Source organism: Notechis scutatus, chromosome 6 (genome assembly GCF_049901735.1).
Source record: "Notechis scutatus isolate UNSWTSFEM ecotype Mainland chromosome 6, rNotScu1.2, whole genome shotgun sequence".
Lineage (NCBI taxonomy): Eukaryota > Metazoa > Chordata > Lepidosauria > Squamata > Elapidae > Notechis > Notechis scutatus.
Window position 1 is genome coordinate 17,932,350 of NC_142014.1, and position 23,031 is coordinate 17,955,380.

The following is a 23,031-nucleotide window of genomic DNA, read 5'->3' on the forward strand; positions in this document are numbered from 1 at the left end:
TTGTGTGTCCAATCACACTTGGCCAATAAAGAATTCTAATCTAATCTAATCTAAAACACACCCTGATGCATTTGTCTTCTTTATATGCAAATACAGATATACTGTATTGCTTTCTTAAGTCAAACTAGAGCTTGTATAATTCTCTCCTCTCCACCAACCCAGCTGAACCCATAGCTGAAATTATTTAAGTAAGATCTGAAAACCTATTTATTCAATAAAGCAAACTGACTAATGAAAGTAATTATGAACAGATGCAGAGAATGATGCTAGGGCTGTTTTACTGTAAATCTGATTAACAAAATTAGATGATAAATAGGTGTAGGTTTTTAAAATTGCATCAACATTATTTTCACTGTAACTGTAACTCTATTAAGTATATATTTATATTATTATTTTTATATAATTTTAATTGTGATTGAGTTGTTACTTGTTAATTTTCTATTATGGTTGAGCAAAGCCTCAGTGGGGGATGCATTTATTTTTTTCTGGCGGTGGGGAACTGGTTGATTACATTTTCTAATGATGGAACATTTACAGTGTCTTAAATTTCATCGTAGTAAATACAAGATATTATTAAACAAACATGCAATATATCAATTCCGTGTTATTTGTTTCAACAGGGAATCTAAGCTTTATTTTCTAACAGCAACAGAATCTCTGTCTTTCCTTGAATCAGTTTCAAAATCTATTTTCATGCAGCTAGTTTAGACAAATTATGAAGTATTTAAATCATTAAATCATTTCCTTGGGTCAAGAACAATTGAACCGAGTAATATTAGCATATTGATACTTCATCTCGACTGGATAATCTTTCCCACAAACAACAAAGATGAGAGAGTCCCACAGAATCGATGCAGTTCCTCAATACCAAATTCTCAATAGAACAATTGACACAAAAAACAAATAACAGCATTATAATGTTTCCAATGTCCAGCCTTGCCATCCACAGATGTAAAGTACGTAAATAAACCTTAACAGGACTGTATTCCCTTTTTATCCATTTTCTGGCATCATAATATAATTTCTGTCTCATATCTCATATCCTATCTTAAACCTAATTAGAATGATTCAGATATGCAGGATCTCCTGAATTTGTAAACTCACTATCTTCTTTCTCACCATGGTAAAGAATAGTTAATTGACACTGACCTAGAATTATCCAATAGGGTGTGATCCAAAGTAGATTCTACATTAAAGATATTATGAACTTTTCCTTTAAGGAGCCAGTAATATAGCCCTTTCCAAGGACAAGTAATAACTTTCTCTAACCAATCTCACACAAGTAATTTAGCAGCCAAAAAAAGCTAGAACTAGCAAAATGCCTTTGCTTCTCCAGATAAGTTCATCAAAGTACAAAGCATACAAAACAACTGGTGAAGTTGTTAACAATAGTGCCTTAATGTGACCTTCCCCTAACTGGGATCCAAATTGGAAACAAGATAAGCAATATTAAAGAGTGTTCACAATGAACGTATGATGTACTTAGTTAACTACATCTATTAAATATCCTGATAAGAAACCCTTATATAACAGGAGAAGGAAGAAGGTGATGGCTTGTTGACGTGTTCTATGCAAAGATGACAGGAAAAAAAGAGGTCTTTTATTGTTCTGCTATCCCTCTTACTACTTTGCCCCAACTCTCTGTTATTTAACGGTGATAATTTCAATTATCCAAAATCTCTTTATATTCCATAAATTAGTGCAGGCTTTAACAATACTGATAAATGGGAAAAAATCAGGAAATAATTTAGATTTAGTCCATTCTTTGTGCAGACTATTTAAAATTTTAATATTAAAATTTTTGGTCTCAAAATTTTGGGCCGCAAACATATTTCTATATAGGCCAAGAGAAGAATTCAGACAGGTCTATAAAGGTATCCTCAACTTATGATTACAACTGAGAACAACAGTTAGCAAAAACTAATAAGTTAAATAAGTTTGTCATACTTTATGACCTTTCTTGCCACAATGGTTAAATGCATCACTGCAATTGTTAAGTTAGTAACACAGTTGTTACATGAATCTGGCTTACTTATTGACTTCATCAGAAGGTCATAAAAGATACTACAACTATCATTAATATATGAAAAATGGTCAAAAGTCAGTTTTTTCAGTGCCATTGTAGCTTAAACAGTCATTAAACAAATGGTTGTTGTGGTGGCTACAACCAGGGGTGGGATTCAAATTTTTAACAACCTGTTCTGTGGGCCTGGCTAAGTTGGTGGGCGTGACTTGGTAGTCATGTTATTGGTTGGGCATGGCCAACTCAATATCACTCACATCAAGGCATGCAACTCCTCGCCTGGCCTCTCATGACTGTGGGGATGCTGCAACAGTCCTAAGTGTGAAAAATAGTTAAAGTCACTTTTTTCAGTGCCATTGTAACTTTGAATGGTCACTCCACACAAGCAAAGTACCAGCAAAGGAGGGGAAAAAAAACTCCAGAGAAGTTCCAGAGATAAGAAGTCTAGTCCTGCCAAGAATGTAATAAGGGTTAACGGAGAGACAGTTTCTGTAAGCAACACCAGAATGTTTCCTTCCTGCCTTCCTTACAGGATTAGGCCAGTAATTTCTTCTAACAACCACTTCTCCAAACTGCTTAGAATGTTAACAACCAGTTCTAGTGAATAGGTGTGAACTGGTAGAATCCCACCCCTGGATACAGCATCCTGAACCAAACTTGACTGAAAGATAATGACAACATTCTGCAGCACAAAAGATTCACTGCTATCAGTCCTTTGAGGTAAACTAGACAGGAAACACAACTAGTTTAACTAATTCTACTTTATCATAAGGTTACATTAATAGAATCTTGAAAGTACCAACTTTTTACCACCAGTTTTAGCTGTTTGGTCCATTAGAGTGGGCGTTGGTTCTTACCTGACACGCCATTTCTCTGGGAGCCGTGAGGATCATCCAGTGTGTGGGAGGTGCTTCAGTCTGCGTCGTTGTAGGCTGAGCTTAATTACTGAGCAGATTGCTCCGCCCTTCTCACCACGTGGCTGCCTTGCAATCCCCAGTTTACGCGAAGTCGAGAGTGAATAAAAATCCTGCTCTCCTCTTACTATGCTAAAGGGTTCATTGGCAAACAAGACCCCACCAGACGGAAACTAAAGGGTGGGGCTGGATGATCCTCACGGCTCCCAGAGAAATGGCGTGTCAGGTAAGAACCAACGCCCATTCTCCTGGAAGCCGTTCGGATCATCCAGTGTGGGACATACCAAAGCTTGGCTGTCCTAGGGGGACTCCGTCTGGTTCTGTGATCCCTGTGGTTCCTCGAGGACTCGCTGGAGGACTCGTCTACCAACTGAAGCCTCCGCCGAGGCAAATATGTCGATCTTATAGTGTCTAATGAAGGGAGATGGGAAGGCCCAAGTGGCCGTCCGACCAGCATCAGCAATTGGAGCCTGGGTGGCCCAGCTGCAGAGGTAGCAGCACTTCTGGTGGAGTGTGCCGTTATTCCGCTGGGAACCGGCAGGGCCTGGGACAAGTACGCCTTGGAAATAGTAGCTCCAATCCAGCGGCCGATGGTTGACGGGGACACTTTGTGGCCTAATGATGTGGGCTTAAAGGAGAGAAATAGGGATTCGGATCTCCTGAAGGGTTGGAGTACGTTTAATGTAAATGTGGAAGGCCCGTCTTACGTCCGGAGTGTACCAGAGCTTCTCCCTTTCCCGCGAGGGATTGGGGCAGAAGTTCGGAAGTGTAAGTTCCTGTGCCCTGTGGAAGGCTGAGTTGACCTCGGGCAAGAAGGTAAGGTCCGGCCGGAGAACTACCCGGTCGGCATGGAAGATGCAAAGGTCCTTCCTCACCGACAAGGCTGCTTTCTCTGATATTCGGCGAGCCGAGGTAATGGCCACCAGGAACGTGACTATGTATGTTAGAACTGGAGAGATTCCCTGAGAGGCTCAAGGGGTGTTTAATAAGGGCCACCAGGACCTTGTTGAGGTCCCAGGTAGGGTATCTGTGAACCGTTGGGGGACAACGTTAGTGGCTCCCCTGAGGAATGCCCTAACGCGAGGGTGGAGGAAAGGGACCCCAGATTGTCAACACAATGACGGTTGAAAGGGCTGCGACCGATGCCTCAGGAGTTCGGAAGACCTTTCCTCAGACCCTCTTGGAGGAATGTCAACACTTGAGTGATGGAGGGTGAAAGCGGGTTGACCTGGAAACCCTGGCACCACTTGCAAGAACTATTCCAAGTGGCATTGTATATCCGGGTTGTGGAGGGGTCGCCTGGCGGCTAGAATAGTATCAATAACGTGGTCAGAAACTGCTCCTTTCTTAGGCGCTCCCGCTCAACCTCCAAACTGCTAACAGGAGCCACTGAGGATCCGGTTGCTGGAGGGACCCTGAGAAAGGGATATCCTGATTGGAGGGATTTTCCAGGAGGGGCCACCGATAGGTTGCGGAGGTCCGCGAACCATGGGCGCCTGGGCCAGTAGGGTGCCACCAGAATCAGTTCTGCTTTCTCGGAGATGAGCTACTGGATAACTCTGGGGACCAGGGCTAAGGGAGGGAATGCATATAGAAACCCTGAGGGCCAGGGGCAACAGAGGGCGTTGTAGTTCTCAGCCCGTGGGAGAGGTACCTCGAGAAAGAACCTGGGGAATTGTGTGTTGAGGGGGGATGCAAAGAGGCCCACTAACGGGAGACCGAAAAGCTTGGTCGCTTCCTGACCAGTGATGGGTGGAGCGCCATTTGGCCTGGTCCACCATGGTCCTGCTCGACCAGTCAGCTAGGGTGTTTAAGACCCCTGAGATGTGCTCGACTTTGAGAGAGAGGATTGCGCTCCGCCCAACGGAAGAGGCGCGGCCTCTCTATCAAGCGGATGGACTGGGTGCCCCCTTGTCAGTTGACATGGGCCTTGGCGGTGATGATGGCCGTGAGTATGAGGACATGCCGCCCGCACCTGAGGGAGGGTTGCGCAGGGCCAGGTGGATGGCGTGGCGTTCCAACCAGTTTATACTGCATGCCCGTCCTACCTGAGACCATCTGCCCTGTTGCGAGAGCGAGTGGATGTGAGCCCCCTCTGGACAGGCTGGCATCTGTGGTGAGGGTGAGGCGCTGGGGCTCCTTGAAGCCATGTCCCTTGTAGATGGCGGGACTGGTCCACCAGAGGAGAGACTTGAGGACCTTTGGAGGCACCTTGACCGTGGTCTTTGAATTACTCTTGCCGGACCGTTGGAGCGGGAGCAGGAACCACTGTAGGGACCTAGTGTGTAACCGGGCCCAGGGAACAAAGGAAATACATGAGACCATTTTACCTAGTATCTTAGACAATTCCAAAAGTGTCACCCTTCCTGAACGTCTGATGTGTTTGACGGTTTCCTGAATGTTAAGGAATGTTTCCGAGGAAGGAAACCTTTCCTCGAACTGAGTCAATGACGGACCCCAAGTGGGTGATCCGTGTAGATGGTAACAGTCGGCTCTTTTGCCAGTTTACCAGGAACCCATGGTCTTGGAGGGCAGAGAGGGTAGCTCTGACATCCTTCTCTGCTTGGAGTCTGGAGTGGAACAGGATGAGAATGTCATCCAGGTAACAATGGAGCGAACCGGGAGGTTCCTGAGGTGGACCGCCAGAGCCGCGAGGACCCTAGTGAAGGTCCTCGGGGCAGAGGCCAACCAAGGGGAGAGCCACATATTGTTAGAGGCGGTGGTTGTAGCAGAATCTGAGGAATTTGGAATGGGAGGGCCGGATTGGGATGTGAAGATACGCCTCTGAAAGATCTATAGAGGCTAGCCGGTCCCCTGCCTGATGCCCTGTAGAATGGACTGTAGGGTGCATCTTGAACCTGCGGTAGATCAGGTAACGGTTCAGGCGTTTCAGGTCTAGAATAGCCCTCCATCCCCTGAGGATTGGGGATCATGAAGAGGTGGGAGTAAACCACTTCCCCGCTGGGATGTTGGGACGGGTTGAATGGCCTGTGCGTTGAGGAGATGCTGAATGGCTGAATCCATTAAGTTGCGTTTGGTGGGATCCCTCGAAGGGATGCCATAAAGAAGTCGGGGGCGCGCTGGAATTCAAGCGCGAGACCAGAGTCTGATGGTGTCACGGACCCAGGTATCAGAAGTGGAGGGGTCCCATAGGTCAGCGAAATGCCTGAGGCGTCCGCCGATGGGAAGGGAGGAACAGGGCCTATCTGGTGCGCTGGAAGGCTTCCCTCGGGACCCCTGAAGGGCCGTCTGTGGCTGCTGCCCCTCCTGTTCCTGTCATCTGGATCGGCTTGATCCAGGGGCTGAAGTGGCCGGAAGGAGGGGGTCTCAGATACCTGGGCTGGAAAGGGGACTGGTAGGAGGGTGGGAGGAACCTCCCCAAAGGCTTGAGGGTTCTTGACTCTGACCTCCGAAAAAAAGGGGGAAGAAGTTTTTTCTTGTTTCGGGTTTTGGATAGCAATGGCCCAAGGCGGTGCCAAATAGTCTGTCCCCCTTAATGGGGGCAGTGGCCAACTTAACGTTGTGTTTTATGTCCGCCTGCCCGTGCTTGAGCTGGAGTAGGCGGCGAGCTGTAACGCGTGAGAGGTTGTGCTCGGGCGGGAACTTAACCGCATGGTAGGTGGCGTCGGCCGAGAATTCTGCTGCGGCCGTTAACTTGCGATGTCCTGATGTGCCCTAGTGTTAGAGGGGGGAACATGCTGTTTCAGTTGGCAGAGCCACCGGATCGAGGGCCTGGTGAAAAAGGAAGCGGCCGTGGCCGATCTGATAGCCAGGTGTCAGCCTGATGAGCCCTACTCAACGGCAGTTCGGACCTCTTGTCCTCGGGTTTTAGAGCCTCCAAGGGTCACTGGGGAGGACGAGGATACTAAGCCAACGATGGGTTCGACTACCTCGGGGGTGTTAAGCAAGTTGCAGAAGCTCGAATCGGGGTTAAGAACCTCTTGTCCTGACTGAGTGGGGCAGGGGAGCTCTTATAGAGTCCACTGGTCTGAGACTAGGTCGTGAAATATGGGTGGGACCGGAATAACTTCCGCCTCCACCACGGGTTGCCTAAAAGCGGCGTCCTCTTGTCCCTCTGCCGGAGGGGGAAAGTGAGGAGGACTGAACAGATAGGCCAGAAATGCTTTTGGCCTTAAATATCCGGGATTTAAACATGTGTGGCTTGAACAAACCCACAAGGTGGGTTGATGGGAGTGAGGCCCTCGTCCTCGGACATGTCCCCTTCCATCGGGTCTATCTTCGATAGGGGGTTCCCCTTGGTGTATGGACCCCCATTCAAGATCTTCCTCCTTCCCGAACTGAACCAAGTCCTCTATAGCCTTCTCCATTTCCCCTGGGAGGGCTGTCCCCCTATAAAGGTACCTGACCATGAGTGGGGTCCAATCTAGGCAAGGACCTGACCGATGGCGAGTCGTGTTTGGGCGCCATCGAGGGGACCGGACCTGGACATCTGTTAAAGGCCCTCTGCTATCCCTGGCGGATAGCCTGTTCCATCCATGCTTGCATGTGCGCAGGAATCTCGACATAGGCGGCCTCCTCCTGGCGCAGGCCAGCGGCCGTGGGCATGAAAGTGGCCGAGCGTTCGTCTGGTTGTTGGTTCGGGCACCTGGTGTCCCTGTAAGCTGCGCCTGGAGAGGGAAGAGGAATCTGGAGGAGGGGGTGTCTGGAGGTAGAAGGAAGGGGGCTGGGGGCACTGGTTGTGCCTCTCTAGATCACCTGTCAAATTCTTTCTCCAGTGCCCTATGGCGCCTTAGGGCGTCTCTCTGAGAAGCCTTGGAAGTTTCCTTAGAGGCTTCCTTAGCCTGTCTGCGCAGGTGGTAGGACTGAGATCTGGCCTTCAACGAAGGGCCTCTAGTGGAATTGTCATCTGCCATTATAGAAGAAAGGACTATAGCTCCAATTTAAGGCGGTTGGCTCGCCAAGGGTTCGGCCTACAACAAAGGCCGGGTGTCCTTTCAGCTGGCCCGCACCCCCTTTTGGAATTTAGATATGTAAGTTCTACAATATTGTTATTGTTATAATTATTAATATAAATATATATACCTGCTTATAAGCACTGTATATGTACTCCAATCAGTGTTGGTAATGCGTTATTGCCATGTACCAATAGATATATATGTATATCTCTATATAATATTTCATTATTATAATTATATTATTATTATTATTATTAATTATTATTATTATTATTTATTTATTTTTCATATACAAGAAATGAACAGGGATCTGTTCAGTGCTCCCAGGAGGGAGTGACCTCAGATACAATGCTAAAAATCTCCAATTGGCCAAATAAACGCCTGAGGCTGGAGTGAGGCCTCTGGCAGCTGGAGCTCCCAGGCACAAACCGGGAGGGATAGGCTGCGATTTTCTGCTCTGAGCCTGCTGCGGAAAGCCAACAAGATAGCCAATTAAATTGAATCTGCAGTAGCTCTCATAGGCTGGCAGGCCTACAACAGGAGCTAGCCTTCGCAGCCCAACGAGGCCTATTAGAATGGCGCCCGTTACGCCGCGGCGGCGCCCAAAATAAGCGGCCGCCACCTACTCTTTAATCCGGGGCGCTCAGAGCGCTACATAGCCTCTCCGGCACACCTAGGAGCCGAGCGAGGCAGCCAAGTAATTTTCGCCCCTTGCTGGGCGATCGGCGTTGGTGGGGGAACACCAGCTGCGCTTATCAGCGCGATCGATAGAGCCGCTATGAGGCGGCGCGCAAAACAGGCGGCAGGCAAGGAGCCGATTGCAAGGGGGAGGATTGGCACCGGAGCGCGAAAACCGCCCGCTCTCTATCCCCCTGGGGGCGAAGAAACACGCTCCCCTCTACAGCCACCCCAATTGCGCAGAGGCTAAGGGAGAACCAGGAAATAAAGGGCAAACCTGAATAATAAGGAATCTGCTTGAATCGGCCAAAGAGTGGGAGATACACAGCCTAATCTGACGAAGGCTGAGCGTAAACTGGGGATTGCAAGGCAGCCACGTGGTGAAGGGCGGAGCAATCCTCAGTAATTAAGCTCAGCCTACAACGACGCAGACTGAAGCACCTCCCACACACTGGATGATCCGAACGGCTTCCAGGAGAATGGACCATTCCTAATTTTCTTTCTCCGGCTGCAGGCTCCACCTCCTGTTATCTGATTGCTTTCTAAAGATAAAGATAAAGGTTTCCCATGTCCAGTCATGTCTGACTCTGGGGAAGATGCTCATCTCCATTTTTAGGCAAAGAGGGAGCCAGTGTTGTCCAAAGACTTTCCTTGGTCATGAGGCCATCATGATTATATGCAGAGATGCTCAAAAACACTGCTATCTTCCCACCGAAGTGGTACCTATTCATCTACTCACATTTGCCTGCTTTCAAATTGTTAAAGTACACAGGAGCTGGGGCAAATAATGAGAGCTCACTTCACTGAGCACAGCGCTTAAGCTTCTGGGCTGTCAGCTTTCTTTAACCACTAAGCTTAATCGCCCCTAATTTTTTTCTAGGCACCATCAAGTATAGTAAATATACCTGATATGTATATTTCATATACATGTAGGAGGCTTGAGTGGGTGGGATGCTGGGTAGCAGGTTAGCAAACGGGTGCTCAAGACCCAAGAGCTGCTGTGGGGCAGAGTTGAGGTCTTATCCTTCACTCCAGCTTCTACTGAGGATGTGAAAGGAGCTCACAACTGGGCATCCCCAGGGCAATGGTGATACCATCAGCTAACCCTTCAACCCAGAAGCCTCGGTGTTTTGGACACAACTGCAAAATATATCTATATACATCAATCAGTCACATACAGTACAATGTTGAACAATAATAGTTTGTAGTATGTGCAATATACTAAATAATATTATATGTTAAAAGATGGGTTGAAATCTGCATTTAAGAAGATAGAAGGGATTAATCTCAATTTAAGATCTTATCCTTTAAACTAGACTTTATCCTTTAAACTAGACCACATTGTTCCCTAGTAACTGTTACCCAGAGTAATAATCAAGGGAATATAATCAGTACTCAATTGGCTCTCTAAAATGAAAGAAAGTGAAATAATGGGGGAAAAGCACACATTACTTAAGTAATAAAAAGAAAAGTGTGCATACATAAATATCAATGAGATGAATCTAATGTTACACAATCAGGATAAAATTGGCAGTTAAATTGAATTTTGCTTTTTCAAAAACATGGCTAAAGTTTCCAAATGAAGGCTACATAAAAATAACTCTTCATCATAAAATTTACATTTATGAAAAAAGCTAAATTCCTTTTTGCCTTTACAATTAAGAAATTATCACCAGTTTGCTGTTACTTGGATTTTTATCATTTCAAATTATCTAAAAGAACATGAGGAAAAGGTTAAACTACATTTCACTTTCATTTCTTGGCACTATAATCACTTGCTCTTAGAGGTTCATGTACCTCAAAAATATTTAGAAGCATTTTTAGACCTGGTACAAACATGAGTTATAGTGCATCAAATCTCTTTGTTATTAATAAAAGTAGCTCAATGTTTGCTTTCAGGCTAATTAGTTAGATAGTCTGCTTTAAATATTGAATTAATTTTAATAGGAAGTTGTGTTGCAATAGGTTCGGCACCTTGAGTTATTTTAAAAAATAATAAAAGCAGAATAATAATAACAATGATTGTTTAAAGCCATTATCCATTACAGATAGTGGTGCTCTGCTTTCATGAAGTCCAAACTATTTTTTGAATCATTTTCAAAGTGCTCTACACACACACACACACACACACACACACACACACACACAGAGAGAGAGAGAGAGAGAGAGAGAGAGAGAGAGAGAGAGAGAGAGAGAGAGAGATTCATTCATTTTATAATTTGTGGAACTTTCTCTTCATGACCATGACAGCATAATCAGTTAAATGGACCCTGATGTTTTCCAAACCAATGTTGAAAACCAACTACAATGAAAATGATACAAACTCTTTGTCTTTTATTAGCATATTGTGCAAGATCTGACAAGTCAGCTACTTTTTGCCATGGAATAATCTGAGAATTTCTTTTTTACTTTTTCCTATATCTCATATTAATAAACACATATGATTTTTTGAAAACCTCCAGGCAAAAAGAGATACAATTCAATGACTTAGAAGCTAGCATGAATGTAAATACCATTCACTTATTCCCACAAGACATAGCCTTTAACTGAGAATAAAAGTGCTAGAAATTTATCGTGCTTTTCTCTTGTTGACCCTAGTCTAATTGTAAACAATTGTTTTCTTATTTGGAATATATAACTAATTGCACATAATAGAAAATATCTATTTAACTTAGACCATGTAAAAGTCAGGTGAACTGCTGTTTACTTAGGGAGTAATCAAAACATACAATCTGACCAATCTAAGCCTTTCCATGCAATAGTCTTTGTATCTTATGTCTTGATCTAATTGTCACAACTTTTGCATGATTACCTTAGTGTACATATCATTATTTTGATATCATAAATGTAAATGACATTTACATTTACACACCATCATTTACAATGTAAATGACCTTGATTCTAAGTTTTTCATCATACACACACAGTTCTGATCTATCTAGCTGTACTCTTTCTTTATCCTGGTCCTCTTTCTATTTGCCCATATAAGTTTTTATGTGTTTGTTAAGTTGTTTTGTGTTGTCACATTAGTTAGTATTGCGACTGTTTTCCTCCTCATTCCAATTGCTGGAATTGTGTTTAATAATATTCTTTGTTAGGAACTTCCATATATTTTACTTCTTTTTCACATTAACCTTTTTTAACAAGGAATATTTTTAATCATTTCCCTGTATTTATTAAAATCCATATCTTTCAAGTCTAGGACATTAATACTACGTTCACTTTTTCATTTCCTTTAAAATCAAGAACACTAGCATTGCATAATCACATTTCCTTATGTTACTGCTTCCTTTATTTATCCAACTAATCTATGCATTAGTTTAAAGTCATCCCTGATCCTCTTATGGCTTCTTCTACCCTATGAAGGAGAAAATTGTAAAATAATTCAGAATTTCTCAGCCGGAACTGCTTGGCAGAATTTTCTCACAACAAATGTTGACTTCATTAGTCTTCTAAGATTATACATTTCATTGAAAGACAGGAAATTTACACTGGAAAGGCAACATCTACTTCCTCTTGGGAGGCAATGATATACTATTGGTTGAAGAACAAATTCAGAGAAGTGGAGCTTACATATAGGTTTCAAATACAATACTTCATATACTACACAACAGACAGCAACATTCATTTTATCATTTCTTTTGCGGTTAATTTTCAATACTTTTGACTCTAAACTGCTTGACAATATAATTTGTCTCATTGATTAAAACCATGTATTCTGGCTTCTTTTGTTTTCCAGCTGCTATTCACAGTGATGCATTATTAGACTAATTACTATGTTTATTACTGATCAGTGTGAAATGAAACAAGTAGGACAACAAAAGATTGGGCCAAACAATTATTAAAATTGTACCCTTTGGGAAGTAAAACTCCATGATAGTAGCTTTTAAAAAAACTTACAGCAGAATAAAGAAAAAAATGAGAACATTGGAGAAGAATGACCTGAAAGCCTTAGTAATGAAAGGTAAGGCAAATAATGAAAAAATGGGACTAAGATTAAATATAAAGCCCAAACTGATGACAACAGGAACAGCAACCAGTCTTAGAATTAACAATGAGGGTACTGAAATAATATATAGATTAGGCTGTTCAGATTGACTATCATTATAAAGGAACCAGCAGTCAACGATACATGGCTCAGATTAGCAATTGGTTAAGACTATGGTTCAGATTAGCAGGAGGGAGCGAAGAAAGAGGCAACTCAGTATAAGAGAAACAGACAGCCCCTTCCTAATAATTCAGAGACTATATTGTAGATACAGATAATAGAGTCTTCAGTCTGGCGGATTGTGTGAAACAATAATGAACTCATCTTGGAATATTATTCTTGGTTTGGGCCCTGACATCAGTTGAGTAGTAATGAAGGCCTTAAAAAAGATACTCAGATACCAGGATGTGACTTTATCTACAAAAAACAATATATCGACATAATAGTTTTCCCTGCAATACTATACAAAAGTGATAGATGAATGTTGATGATGCCAGACAGAAAGATTATTCCAATTTTTGAATTTCAGTGTTGGAGAAATCCTGAGAGTACCCATGGACAGGGATAAAACAAACAAATGGCTCTAAAACAATCCAGTGTTTTAAGTCAAAGCACAAATGACCAGACTCAAATTTTCACATAGTTACAACTACCTGAACACTAGGTCTATTAAGAAATATATATAGTACTATTCTCCAAAGCACCTGAGAGCAGGACAAGAAGCAACTGTTCTGACCCAGGCTTCGTCAAACTTAATGAAACACAAACTTATTTTAAAAGCAAAACCTATTTTAATGCAATGCTGGGAATTACTTGCATTCTCAGCCAGAACTAATTATAAACAGTTCCCCCAGATAAGAGCATGCCTTTCAGTGCTGTAGAATGCTGCCAAAAAACAGAAGTCCAATTAATTATAACATAAACCAACCAAAGTCCCAGAAAAAAATGACCAGAGTTCACAAAACTTCAAGAATCTAATTGAACTGCTTTGCTTCCTGCAAAGTTTTTCATCATTGATGTCTGACTTTTATCCCTTATGGGAGGGGCAATCACCTCCCAGCCTTACTCCCAAGTCACCCCTTCTGCTTCAGCTGCTCTTGCCTTCTAGCAGTTCTGCGCATACGTGCACTGGGAACAGGCTCCCCCGTGTCCTCTGCTTTGCTGCTGCAGACTCCGAAGGCTCCAAAGGCAGCACCCCACTCCCAGATGGTCCTGATCCCATCCCTGCATCAAATGCAGGACCCTCATCCAAGTTCTCTCCAGACTCCCTGCCTGGTCCCCTTTCTTCCTCACTATCTGACTCCACTGCCGTCTGCACCACAACAGCAATGGGTATAAACTAATCAAGGAGAGAAGCAACTTAGAACTAAGGAGAAATTTCCTGACATTTAGAACAATGAATCAGTGGAACAACTTGCCTCCAGAAGTTGTAAATGCTCCAACACTGGAAGTTTTTAAGAAGAGATTGGACAAGCATTTGTCTGAAGTGGTGTAGGGTTTCCAGCCTAAGCAGGGGGTTGGATTGGAAGACCTCCAAGGTCCTTTCCAACTCTGTTATTCTATTGTATTTCTAAGCGTTTATACCAACTTGATGGCACATAAGCAAGCAAGCAAGCAACCAACCAACCACCTAACTAAACAGCACTGTAGAAAACAGGACCTTGATGGAGATATGTGGTAATTGCTAACTTGGCAAAAGGGGCTGCATCATCTTTTACCTACACCAGGATATCATTCACAATCATTTCACACAGATGCTTCCTTAGTTCACTAAACTGTATGAAGGAGATGGTGTAGCACAATCACACTTGTAAGATTCTAGCCAATTTTAGACAATTTCAATAAAAAAATAGTTTTAGCCTTCCACCGGAGGCTATGGGGTTGACTTCTGGGTCTTGTCTAACTAATGGGATATACAGCACCATAATAACAAGAAAAATGCCATATAACTACTCCCAGAAGCACTTGTCAACTATACACCACATGCCAAAAAAAAGTACAACGTTATGGTTTTCTAGCATGGGAAGTCTATTACTGAATTTCAACATTTCTACACTTTGGTGTTAATTATTAATTCATTAATTTAATTGTTTTCAAAAATTCTGAGGGGGTCTCTCATATTGATTATTTTCCCTCCACCCACATAAACTTATCTAAAATAACTGTTTAGAGGATTTAAGGAGAGGAATTCTCACAGGAATTTCCATTCCCATTTCTACTCTGAAATCAGACAGTCTCTTGCAACCCTCTGGAAGATTTGCCAATCAGTATCCCTCAAGCAGGTAGAAAGATATGCTAGCAAGTAGCATCTTAAAAAAATATTGGCAAAGGAAAAAATGAATAGCAAAAGGGATGGGGGAAGAACTCTACCAATGATGCCTTTTCTGACCCCAGGATTCTGAATGGAATGTATGATACTAGCCCTCCCTTTAATGGCCATGCTCTTCTTCAAGGTTGACTCAGTCTTCCAACCTTCCAAGGTCAGTAAAATGAGGGCCCAGATTGTTGGAGGTAATATGCTGACTCTGTAAACTACTTAGAGAGGGCTGTAAATTTTTATGAAGCTGTATATAAGTCTAAGTGCTTCTGTGCTATTCTACCAGAGTCAGTATACAAAAGCTTTTGAAAAGAAACCAGGCAACATTAGCTAATGCACCAGAAAGAAGACATGTAGGAAGTTGAGAAGCATAAAAGCAATGGAAGCAGTGGCAACTGAAGGAGAACTCCATCTGGGAAGGACCTTAAAACTGAACACGTGAGCAGAGCCCAAGAACTGAGGTTAAGAAAATAAAAGAAATAGGCATTACAATCCAAGTGGCATCTCTTCAATGAAAGATAAGAAAAGCCTTCTAAACCCGTAACTCTAGAATGGTAGGCAAGAAAACACCAGTGCTAAGCATTGTGGCATTGTGAAGGGGCACTCCCAAAACACCCCAAAAAATCAAGGTGGAATAATTAATTAGAAATCAGTTTTAAGAAACTCAGTTGTGCTAGACTCCAAGAAAGTACTTCAAACGTCAGAGACAATTTCTCCTTGAATTTGTAAACACAAACAACTGTTTTACTGTTTGGTTCTTTAACACAAAAGACCAATTTTCTTTTAAGGGCCTTGCAGGAAATAGCTATTTTTTAAAAAGTTTTATAATACAAAATAACAGCTTTCTTGAGTTCTACCAGAATAGCTGTCTTCATATGCTATTAACTCTTCAGCAGTTGAAACTCAAGGGACAAAAGGACAAAGGTTATGGGCTTTTTCACAGTTAGTTATTAAGTATGGTTTAAGTTCAAACTGGTCAGACAAAGTGGGGATTTTAAAAGTCAGGGGAAGTTCTATCTATAAAAGAAATGGCATCTCTCATTTGTTAGGTTAGTTAAACATTCTCCCTATGGGTTATCATCCTTACAATAACTTACAATAGGGAAAAATAAATTCTGTAACCAAAGGGATCCTTAGAGAAGTCAACTTTATAAACACTTACAGCAAAGAAAACATACAACATATATTGCCTAAGAATGTTCTCCAACAGGGCACTGATAGATAATTTAGTAAAACATGTAGCTTTGTAAAAAGAGAACAGTAATATCAGAAGATAGATTTGGTAACTTTGTGTTTTGAAAGACCAGTGCTGACCTACCTGTAATGTTAATTCTATTGGTTTTTCTCTTTGTAATACTACTACTACTACTGCCACTACTACTAATACTAATACTAATAATAAATGACTTCCTAAACTTCTCAGTATGAATAATTTAAATCCCCAGAACTGTATACTCATCCATTTTGAGCCAGGGTTTGGGACAGAAATAATAATAATACAAAAAAAAATATCTTAGTAGGTTGCAAAAGGGAATTAACTTTCAAAATGCTTTTTTTTTTTTTTTTAAGGTACAAAGCCTCTTCCTTATTGAAAGAACATGTAGTTCTCAGATGTTTCTGGCAGAATCAGGCCAACGGAGTGGCAGCAGAAATGGTATGGAGTTCATTAGGTCAAGAAAGAAATAAAATGACAAGATACTTCTCTTCAAAAATCCTTTCAGCAGGTTGGGTTGAATCAATATACCCTCAGGTAAACAAAGGTAAACAACATTAGGTTGTGCATTTTGAGTGGGCTTTTATTCATTGTTTCCATGAAGCCTAGGTCTGCATTGCTACATTTCCCCAAAAAAGTGGAGACAGCAGGGTTGACATTTTCATAGGCCTGCTGTTTGAATCCTCTTCGCTGACTGACATTATCGCTTGAATTCTAAAGTTAATTTTAGATTTTATTCATACCTATGATGTACTTGTAAGGTGGGCTTAGAGATAGCAGGAAAAAGCGCTTAACAAAAATCTTTAAAGTTTGCAAGTTTAAAATGGCCTCCAACACAAAGTGAAAGGAATATTTAGGGTAGGCAGTTTCCCTGGAACACCTCAGATCACACAATTGTTCTTCCTGTTTAATTCTTCAAATCAAGTCTCTCAAGGAGAACTCAAAACAGATTACAATAAAAGTTAGCTGTAAATATACTTATTCTGTTAGGAATGGAATTATATGCATTTATAGTATTGTAATTATATGCATATACATTTGGTATTGTATTTATGATATATGCATTTTGAAAGTATTTTTGTACACAATTTTATTTTTCAAATGGTTTGTACTTGCTTTGAAGCCATATTTTTGGTAAAACAGAAAAATATGTCGGCTTTATTTGAACAACAGGCTTTACTGCATCATTGTAAGAATGTTTAGTCAACTGCTAAACAGATATTAGTTGTAGCTAAGGCAGGGGGTAAATTAGTGGTGGTAGTGATGTAATTAATCTATGAGCTGTTGTGGCACAGTGGTTGGAATGCGGTATTGCAGGCTTGCTGTGCTCACAGCTAGGAGTTTGATCCTGACCAGCTCACAGTTGACTTGGTCTTTCATCCTTCTGAAATTGGTGAAATGAGGACCCAGATTGTTTTGACATTTGTAAACTGCTCAGAGTATGTGGTAAAGCACTATGGAGCAGTGTATAAGTTTAAGTGCTATTGCTATAATCTTTTAAGGGGCTGGTAGAATAAGGTCTTGTTTGGTTTTTTTAAGCTTAGTTTACAGATCAAGTCATTTGAAGTTATGTGTTGCTTTAACATAAGTGAGTCAATTCATAAGGAACAGGGATGGACACTGGGAAAACTCATTTTTAAACAACCCTTAAAGACCAGTTCAAGAACATTATTAAAGGACATTATTGAGTTTAGAATTCTTTAAATGTTATTATTAATCTTTAAATATATATTATTAGCAGACTGGGATTCTTTGCCATTTATTATTCTTTGCCCTGGTTACAAAACATTTAATCTTCCAATATTTATTTATTTATTTTTATTTATTTATTTATTTTTGTCAATTGCTTACAAGATAATAGGTATAAGTAAAAACATAGTTATGAATACATGGATACATATAAGAAAAATAAAAATAAATAAATAAAAGAAACAATAGGACAGGGACGGTAGGCACGTTGGTGTGCTTATGCATGCCCCCTACAGACCTCTTAGGAAAGGGGTGAGGTCAATAGTAAACAGTCTAAGGTTAAAGTTTTGGGGGTTTGGGGAAGAACCCAGAGTCAGGTAGAGTATTCCAGACATTGACCACTCTGTTGCTGAAGTCATATTTCCTGCAATCACGTTTGGTGCAATTAACCTTGAGTTTGTATCTATTGTTTGCTCTTGTGTTGTTATGATTGAAGCTGAAGTATTCATTGACAGGTAGGACATTGCAATGTATAATTTTATATACTATATTTAGATCGGACTGAAGGCGGCGTAGTTCTAGGTTTTCTAGGTCTAGCATTTCGAGTCTGGTGGCATAAGGTATTCTACAATGAGTAGAGGAGTGGAGAACTCTTATTGTGAAATATTTCTGGACTTTCTCAACTGTGCTAATATCAGATACGCAATGTGGGTTCCAGACTGATGAGCTGTATTTGAGTATTGGTCTAGCAAATGTTTTGTATGCTCTAGTTATTAGTGTAATATTACCAGAGAAAAAGTTACGTAAGATTAGGTTAACAACTCTTAATGCCTTTTTGGCTATGTAGTTACAGTGGGCTCTAGCACTTCGATCATTAGAGATGAGTACTCCAAGATCCATATTAACATATGCTTCTTTATTCAGCAGACTCACCACTATTCACTGAATACTGTGAACATTTTGCTGTCATTTTCAACTGGCTACAAATTCATTAAACCAATTAAATACAAAAGCATTGTAGTTGTGCAAAACTTTCATGGAAAGAATTGGTCATTTGTATACTGCATCCTATATTGCATTTTAATTTATATTAGATTAAGTCTTAAGAAACCAAATAATGCAACAAAAAAAAATGTTTATCCAGAAATGATCAAGACATTGGTAAGATTTCCTCCCATCTTTATCCTGTCAAAGATGAGATTGGGCAAAATCAATCCCCTTACTTAGGTCAAATAATCCATTATTTAACAATTGAGTGAAGCATTGTTACAGAACGAAAGCAACCTGTAACTTTAATTCCATTTCAATTAATTTTCTTCTTCACAGAAAGCACACTTTATTGTCCATTTGCAATAATCTTTGTAGGAAAATGCTACTTACGCATGCTGTTCGATGGCAAAATTTGTCAGACAGTTGGGTTTCTTGTGTGAAAGAAAATTGCTCTCCTTAACAGCAAGCTGTCTGCATGCTGAAATGAGTTCTGTGGTTAGTCAGATGATGAGGGTTAATGAGGGATAGGGTGAATTCTTCCTACTAACACACCCAAGCTGTACTCTTGTTTACTGAAAAGACCTTAAGGATACTCGCCACAGTCATTTAGTGCTACTCTCTCTGCATGGATACATTTTATTCTTGTTTTCAAAATGATTCATTAGCATATTTTTTTCAGCACTGTAACAGGAAATGTTCTATTGCTATACATCACACCAGAATTCTCAGTTCCTTTGAAAATTACTTTTTTTAAATAATCAACCCTTTCAGAAAGTGGGCTGAAAAATCTATAGAGATAGGGTTGATATAAATAGGAACACCAAAGTCAAATATTTGGCATTTCTATCAATGATTGCCAGGTAAGAAGTTTTTCCCCTGCATCTGTATATCGTAGGTAGAGGTAGGTAGGTAGGCAGGTAGGTAGATAGATAATCTATTTCTAATCTGTTCATATCCCTCAGAGAGGGGCTGTAAATTAAATGGAAGACAGGAGTGCTTGGGAAACAGAAAGGAAAAGGAAGGATGTGTACCTCTTACTGATAAACAGTGAAGTTAGATACTTAGCACAAGCATGAATTATATTTTCCTGATATAAGACCTTTGCAAAATGAGAAACAAAGGTCTTTTTTTTTTCTTCCAAAAATCGATGTATAGGTAATTCTGAGGCCTTCAGGAAGGCAATTAAGAAAACATGTACACAATTGAATATAGACAAAACCAAATTCCACTGAGTTCACTGGAGCTTACTTTCAAATAAAACAATATAGGAATGCTCACATTTGAATCACTCCACACTTTCTGTAGGGAAAAAAAAAGTATTGTTTTGTGTTAAATCTAACAAGCACAGTGTGAATAATTTGATAATAGAGAGAAAAACGGAACTGTTACATTTTTATTCTTACAAAAATCACAGTACAGGTTTAATTCTCTCACCTGCAACACCATGATTTGTGTTAGTTACTTAATTATTACAAATAGTGACTCAAATTATGGAGGAAATAGAATAAAAACTAACACGGTTGGAAGGAATCTTATAGGTTTTCTAATCCAACTGCCTGCTTAAGCAAGAGACCCGATACCAGTGGTACCAAACCCCTGGGGCCTGTTCAAAACCAGGCCATGTAAGAAATGGACAAGCGCATGTGTGAAACTCCACTCACGCAAGCAGTGGTTAAGCATTCACATCCCGTGAACTCCACCCATGCAAGTGGAGGGCACTTGCCCTTGTGCTCATGTGTGAAGCTCCATTTGCGCAACTGGAAGGCGTGCGTGCACTTGTGCAAATGGAGTTGTGCATGCGCATGTGCTCCTGCCACTCACATGTCCCCCCACAGGCTGGTCAAGCCACCAAACTGGATAGGTTGGGGAACACTGCCTTATACCGTTCCAGACAAAGGCTGCCCATATATGAAGGAGAATGAAAATCGTTTGTATTTTAGCAAATTAACCATTCAATACTAAGGTTTACACTTTTTCTTTTCTCTTTGTTATTGGATTGAATTACAGGGCAATTTGGCTGAAATATTTATGGTGAAATGTGCATGGGCCAATATCCAAACTGTAGGCAGTCGATTCTACATACCCAAATATATCAAATTTCTAAGCCATTTGAAAATCCACTTTTGAAATTTAAAAGTACTACATAAATGGCTGTAAACATTTATTGCTTTCACTTTTCTCCCCAGTGAGAATGAAATTTTCAGCAAATTGTTTATGAATAAGAAGTTGGATTTTTGCAGCCATTCTCATTATGAAGCAGTCAGGAATCAGTGAGTGTATATTGCATTAACTGCACAATAATACCTCCAAGAAATTGCTGTCTCTCCCACTTCTCATAGCTGAATTTCTCAAGAGAGAAATTATGAATAAATTCCTCATATGGGGATTTTCAGCTGAAGGAAGATGGAAAGGAGGGTTGCAGAGTTATAAACAGATATTAGGGAAAGGTAACAATAAAAACAACCATTAGCAGCCCACATTTCAAAAGGGAAAAATACCTTGAAAAACAGGAAATCAGATTTTAGCAATTTTATATTCATTTATATATCATATCCTGCCCATGTCAAAATGATGTGGCAGGTTTATGCACTCTAAAAATATTACTTGAAAATAACTCAAAAATATAATATAATCTGTTCCATTCTTTTTTTCATGTTGGTGCATTTTATTATGTTCCAAAATGCCTAGTTAATCAGTTAACATGCTTCCTAGAAATTATGGAAGTTGTATCTGGACACAATCATTTTATGAAAATCCTCTACTTTTCTTCTTTCTTAAAAACTAAAACAAAACAAAACCATTGACTATTTCGCTTTTCCTAAGTGTTCTCATATAATTGTTTAGGTTTAAGATCTATATTCTTTTGCCTTCCAAATTTATTTTCTAATAATTAAATTGAGCCCAATGTTAATTGAGAAAATGAATAGCTGTTGGTAGATTAGTATCTTTTTTTATTGGCACTTAACATCATGAATCAAATTAACCTCTTGCATTCCTCAAATTATTTAGTGCCACATCTCTATACCAATTCCTAATCTCAAAACTAAGGGAAGTTGGAAAACTCAGAATATTCTGTGTCAAAAATGAACATTTCAGATATTGTAGACTAAAAGCAAAGAACAAAAAGTGTTCTAAAATTTGGTCCCACATGAAAAATATTATTTTTCAATCTCAGTTATTTTCAATGTTATGCAACAATTTTGTTTTATACTATACCTATAAAGATTTGAAAGTGTATAGGCAACCCCACCCTTTCCATTCTTACTGGATTAAGTCAAGGGTGCATATTCTAACTTTAAGAATAATGCTGTTGTGTTTTGTTTGCTATTGCTTTCACTTGTGTTTCATGGTTATCCTTGAAAGTCAGGCTGCCAATTCTGTATATCTTTATTAACCAAGAGTTACTGCATTCTTGCGATTTATAGTTGTCAAATGGAACAAAAATATGTTTTAGTTATTTGTTGAATTTTACAAAATGATCCATGGACTGGTACCGGTCCAGGGCCCGGTGGTTGGGGACCCCTGTTCTAGAGTATGGCTATCCTGAATCTTTTCCTCTCTTTCCCATAAAACTCAGGACTGCACAGTCTCTTATTTTAAGCCTCCATTTGAAATGTGCTGCATCTTCCCTGAGAAACTGTGGTGCTATTGGAGACATTCCTCCCACACCTCCACCAGCTACAAATTCTATTACATCATCTCCATTTTTAATAGGTAGTTTCATCTCTGTGTTGTCGTTTTTTGGTTTTATACTTTAATTTGTTTTTATTTATATATTTATTTATATCGCATTAACCTCCAAGAATATTTTAATACCAAGAGCCATAGTGGTGCAGTGGTTAGAATGCAGTAGATACAGATAATCAGAGTTGGAAGGGACCTTGTAGGTCATCTAGTCCACCCCCCCGCCCAAGCGGGAGACCCTATACCATTTCTGACAAATGGCAGTCCAATCTCTTCTTGAAGGTTGTTAGGGTTTGAGGATTAACCCCTAGAAGAGTATTGCAGCAGTAGTCAAACCAAGAAGCCAAAGGAGAGCGGAAGGGCCCCAGAGTATACACACACTGAACACAAACACTGTTTGTAGTTTAAATAGTTTTTAATCCAGTTAGAGTTTAAGCATTGTCATTCAGTCCATTAAGTCATTCACAGTATTTCCATCAGTAAGACTCACTAGTATAGTCCAAGTTAAGAGTCCTTGCAATATCTTTATCAGCCGATAAAGATATCTTCTCCTCTCCGGTTTCACTCTCCAGAGAAACAAACGCTGGATATTCAGTAGAATTACGCAGTAAATCAGCAA

General features: G+C 40.6%; 1 protein-coding gene across 1 annotated transcript in view; it reads right to left on the reverse strand.

Moving 5' to 3' along the window:
- TAFA5 (TAFA chemokine like family member 5) overlaps positions 1 to 23,031 on the reverse strand; it is a 344,874-nt gene that overhangs the window by 82,598 nt on the left and 239,245 nt on the right.